Genomic DNA, 5,691 nt, shown 5'->3' on the forward strand with positions numbered 1-5,691 from the left:
GTTTAAATCTGCTTCAGTGAAAGTTACATAATTTGAACATGAACTTAACTGGAAAGAAATATAATGCTGAATTTTCATTAAAATCTCTAAGTTTTTAAGTATATAGTAATTCAAAATAGAAGAAAAATAACCCTTCCAATTCTTAAGGTACATAGTATTTTCCTGAGACCTCAGCATAAGCCAGTATGAGTAGGATTCTCACATTCCCATCATCAGCTCACCATAAACACATCAAGGCTTGACTAGAGCACTACATATTAGGAAGAAAGGGCTAGCCATGCAGGTGTAAATATATATTTTTGACATCAAGAAGGCAAGTCTTAATTTTCAAAATATTTTTGTCATTCAAAAAGAGTTCCATGAAATATTTGACTTCAATGAGATACTTAATCACCATAAATAAGGGAGGTGTTCCTTTAAAATATATATATTAATATATATTATATATAATATTAGATATATATTATAAATATATTACATATAATTATATATTATATATATAATATTTATATATATATGTTGAATGAAAGAGAAACCACTGGGAGCTGAAGAGAAAATAAAGTTAAATCTGATACTCTGAACACCATTGGATGTTTCCAAATAATGGGATCATGGCAAAATTGACTTCAGCTTTTAACTTTCTAAAGACAAAATGTCCAATCGAAAATGTTGGATGCTGCCTATGATACATTTTCCTTCCCCCAGTTGTTATTAGCAACTATCTTGCCCAAATATGACTGTTAGTAGATATATTTTTCTCATTAGATCATTACCAGCAATGTAGAATAGTACCGATTTATTATTCCCAAGGATATATTTGCTGAACTTCTCATGCTGTTAATTCACAGTTTATAAAAATTGCTATAGGAAGAATCAATGGTTTGTTTGATCAACACTTCAGAAAATGGTATTCACTCCCTTTCCTTTGTCACTTTTTCAAGAATATATTTCACAAGTTCCTCTAACAAGCATCAATTAACATCCAGGAACATTACACTCTTAAAATCATGAACATAATTTATTTTGTAGTCTCTGTGAATGGGAGCAATAAAACCTACTGAATAAAACTTTGAGTATTATTAGAAGATGCTTCATCAGCATTTTTCTGATTATGTACCATAACCTCTAGAAGAATAGCCAAGATTAGCATCTCTAATATCACATGGTGTAGAAACAGTCCAGTTCCATATAAATATTAACGTACCCAGTGCTATTAACATGGAAAGAGATAAAACCTGTCAAATCAATGTTACTCCTTACAATTTGTACAGGAGTGATTATTAAAAAACCTGGCAAAGAATTTGCAGGCTGGTGTAGCAGGCTCCAACCAAAGACTGATGTACTATTGTCCTGCAGTTCTGTACCTACAACTTAGCATTGGTTATACTAATTAACAATTGAATGACACAGTGTGCTTTTAGTGTGCTGAAGAGACTTTATAATACAAAAAAATTCAATGTTATTTACTAGGCTGTAACGTGACATTCAGGAATAACTACCGTTTTTCAGGCAGCACAGCCCAACAAACAGGGATCTCTGCTCTACCAGCTCCCTATACTACTACATATCTCAGATACTGAGTAACTGGGATGTCTTCCCAGCAAACTGTCTCTTGCTTTTCCACAGTTTTAGTGTGGCAAATTCAAGGAAAGAACTGAGCTTTCTTGCTGACCTTTATTTTGAGACCACATTTAAAAAGAGATTCAGAAAGGTATGGAGTTCTTTAGAACAGCTGCCCAAATGTGTCATGAGATAGTGACAGAGAGTAGAACAGAATGCAAACAAAGAAAAAGGTTGGCTTTCGTATACAGATTTTGCATAACTCAGAACAACAAGTACTGAGCTAGAAGAGTAACTATAAAATACCTCCATCCTGGAGGTGAAAGATTGCATGGTTGTAATTTTGTGTACCAAGTGCTGCACCAGGCATTGCGTTCATCACCTTTGGGTTTTTTGGAAATTTGCTCAGCATTGTAGCCCTGACTACATGCTTCAAGACAGACTGAAGGACGTAAAAATCCAAAAGTGAACATATAAGTCATTATTTCTTCTAAATCATATGAGAAGAAAGAGTATGGGACAATACCCTTTGCCTATCCCTCTTTATAGCGCTTGCCCATGTTCAATTTTCTCTCAGTGACAGATCGATATTTCCAGCAATCTGGGGTGATACCCTGACCTCCCTATTCCTGTTGAAATTCTGACACAGTGTTGGAAATTGTTCAAAATTTATGGGATCAAGAAGTGCTTGAAAGTACAAGATCTGTCGACCCTTCAATGAATGCTCTCACTGGAATGAAGGCATTAATTTCTGATCCCTGCTTCTCAGACAGTTTATGCATTTAGAATGAAATATTAATTTGATAAAATGTATGAAATCATTTTGGGGTTCTTTCCAAAGACATCCTTGTCCTAGTAGAGCTCTATAAATTCCTGCTGAATGTATAAAGCACTTGGCTTTGTGAAACTAACATTGTATGGAATGTTAATCACAGCTGACCAAAATAACCCTTACCAAAATATCAGTGGTGTATTTTGATGTATAGAAATACCTATGTATCTATTTAAAGAAAGAGGAAGAAAATACATACTCCACAATTTCAAAAAAAAAAAAAAAAAATTGTCAAACATTCCAGATTTTCACCAGCTTCTAAAGAGCAGAATAATAATGTTAATGGGGATTCCAGAAAACATTTAGACAAGTTGTTGTAAATTCTCTTCCCTGGGTCTGAGCTCCAAGAAATACATCGAAACACAAACTGGCCAGCTAGGGCAAGATTATAATTTTAAAATGTCTTGTATTCAAACCTCCAGCTCGATTTGTATGCATATTAAGCATGAGCTTTTCTGAACGGTATGTTTCTTGTAAGGCAATGTTATCAGGAGAAAACTAGCTTTAAGAAGAGGTTAATATGAATATTGCATCATGTGATCTTACTGTGCATTCTCAAACCTTGCAGAGGGAATTTGGCAGTAAGTAACAAAAGCCTTTAGGATTCCTGTTACTTGATGAAGGAACATAGAAATATTGTTGTCAAAGCATCAATCAACATATTAAAAAGTGCGTAAGGCATATGAAATATACTGAGATACCAGCCAACAAAGAAAAGAAACTGGCCTGGTAGAAAAATACACATTGCTCTGCATCTAGTACAAATCCGGAAGTTTTCTTTTTTTAGTCCTTGTGCCCTTTTTAAGCTCTGGTGCTAGGGAGAAAGGAAGAAAGAAACATGTCTATTGGTAATGGTAACATATTATTGCACACACGAGTAAAAATTTTTCTTCACTGACTGAAGGCCACTGACTGAGTGTATGCAAGTACACATGTTTCATTCTGGACATTATTTGGGATGTGGAGAGGGGTGACAGAGAAATCAAACATAATGTTAGTTGAGGACATATCTGAAGTTCTGCTTAGGAACATAGAATTGCTTAGGTTGGAAAGGACCTTCAAGATCATCAAGTCCAACCACAACCTAGCCATAATACTCTAACTCTTAACAAACCACCACTAAATCATGTCCCTGAGCACCACCCAAATGGTTTTTAAACACGTTCAGGGATGGTGACTCAACCACCTCCCTGGGGAGCTTGTTCCAGTGCTTAACAACCCTTCCTGTAAAGTTTTTCCTGATATCAGACCTAAAACTCCCCTGGCGCAATTTGAGGCCATTTACCCTCATTCTGTCACCACTGAGAAGAGACCAGCCCCGCTCTCACTGCAATCACCTTTCAGGTATTTGAAGAGAGCAATGAGGTCTCCCATCAGCCTCCTCTTCCCCAGACTAAACAGCCCTAGTTCCTTTAGTTGCTCCTCATAGGGCATATTCTCCAAGCGCTTCACAAGCCTTGTTGCCCTTCTTTGGACCTGCTCCAGCACCTCAATGTCATTTCTGTACTGAGGCGCGCAAAACTGAACACAGTACTTGAGGTGAGGCCTCACCAGTGCTGAGTACAGGGGCAGGATTTCTTGCCTAGTCCTGCTCACCACACCATTCCTGATACAAGCCAGGATGCCATTGGCCTTCTTGACTGCATGAGTACCCTGCTGGCTCATATTCAGCAGACTGTCCATCAGCACACCGAGGTCCCTTTCAGTCAGGCAGCTTTCCAGCCACTCCTCCCCAAGCCTGTAGGGTTGCCTGGGGTTGTTGTGACTAAGTGTAGGACCCGACACTTGGCCCTGTTGAAGCTCATATAGTTTACCTTGGCCCATCGATGCGCTCTATCCAGGTCCCTCTGTAATGCCTTTCTACCCTCTGGCAGATCAACGCTCTCTCCCATCTTCGTGTTGTCTGCAAACTTACTGAGGGTGCACCCTTATCAAGACCATTGATAAAGATGTTGAATAGAAGAGTCCCCAGCACCGAGCCCTGGGGGACACCGCTTGTGACTGGCCACCAACTGGATTTAACTCCATTGACCACAACTCTCTGGGCTCTGCCTTCCAGCCAGTGTTTCATCCAGCAGAGTGTATGCCCATCCAAACCATGGGCAGACAGCTTCTCCACAAGGATGTCCCCCTGAGCTGCAAGATGAGCCGGCAGGGAAGGAAACCGGCATGGATGAACAGGGAGCTTTTCCTGAGGCTCCAGGAGAAAAAGAGAATCTACCTCCTGTGGAAGAAGGCATCTTGGGGAGAGTACAAAGAGGTTGTTAGGATATGCAGGCAGAAAATTAGAAAGGCAAAGGCCCAGCTCAAACTCAGCTTGGCTGCTGGGATAAAAGGGAACAAGAAACTCTTTTACAAATATATTAACAGTAAGAGGAGGACCAAGGAGAATCTCCATTCTTCACTGGACGCAGCTGGGAATGTGGCCACTGAGGACAATGAAAAGGCTGAGCTTCTCAATGCCTTCTTTGCGCCTGTCTTTAAAAGCCAGACCAGTTGTCCTCAGAGCACTCTACTCTCTGACCTGCAAGTTTTGGATGGGGAGTGGAATAAACCCCCCATGATTCAGGAGGAAATGGTCAGAGACCTACTACTCCACCTGGACTGCCACAAGTCCATGGGGCTGGACAAGATCCATGCAAGAGTACTGAGGGAGATGGCAGAAGAGATAGCCAAGCCGCTTTCCATCATCTATCGGAATTCCTGGTCAACTGGAGAGGTCCCAGAAGACTGGAAACTTGCCAGTGTGACTCCCATCTACAAGAAGGGTCGTAAGGAGGATCCGGGGAACTACAGGCCTGTCAGCCTGACCTCAGTGCCAGGGAAGGTGATGGAGCAGATTGTCCTGAGGAAGATCACGCGGCATTTGCAGGACAACCAGAGGATCGGGCCCAACCAGCACGGGTTTGTGAAGGGCAGGTCCTGCTTGACCAACCTGATCTCCTTCTATGATCGAGTGACCTGCCTGGTGGATGAGGGAAAGGCTGTTGGTGTGGTCTACCTAGACTTCAGCAAAACCTTTGACACTGTCTCCCACAGTATTCTCCTGGAGAAGCTGGCAGCCTGTGGCTTGGACAGGTACACTCTTGGCTAGGTAAGGAGCTGGCTGGAGGGCCGGGCCCAGAGAGTGGTGGTTAATGGAGTTAAATCCAGCTGGTGACCGGTCACGAGTGGTGTTCCCCAGGGCTCAGTGCTGGGGCCTGTCCTTTTCAATTACTGATGACCTGGATGAGGGCATTGAGAGCACCCTCAGTAAGTTTGCAGACGACACCAAGCTGGCAGGAAGTGTCGATCTGCCT

The sequence above is a fragment of the Numida meleagris genome, chromosome 4 (assembly GCF_002078875.1).
Source record: "Numida meleagris isolate 19003 breed g44 Domestic line chromosome 4, NumMel1.0, whole genome shotgun sequence".
Classification (NCBI taxonomy): domain Eukaryota; kingdom Metazoa; phylum Chordata; class Aves; order Galliformes; family Numididae; genus Numida; species Numida meleagris.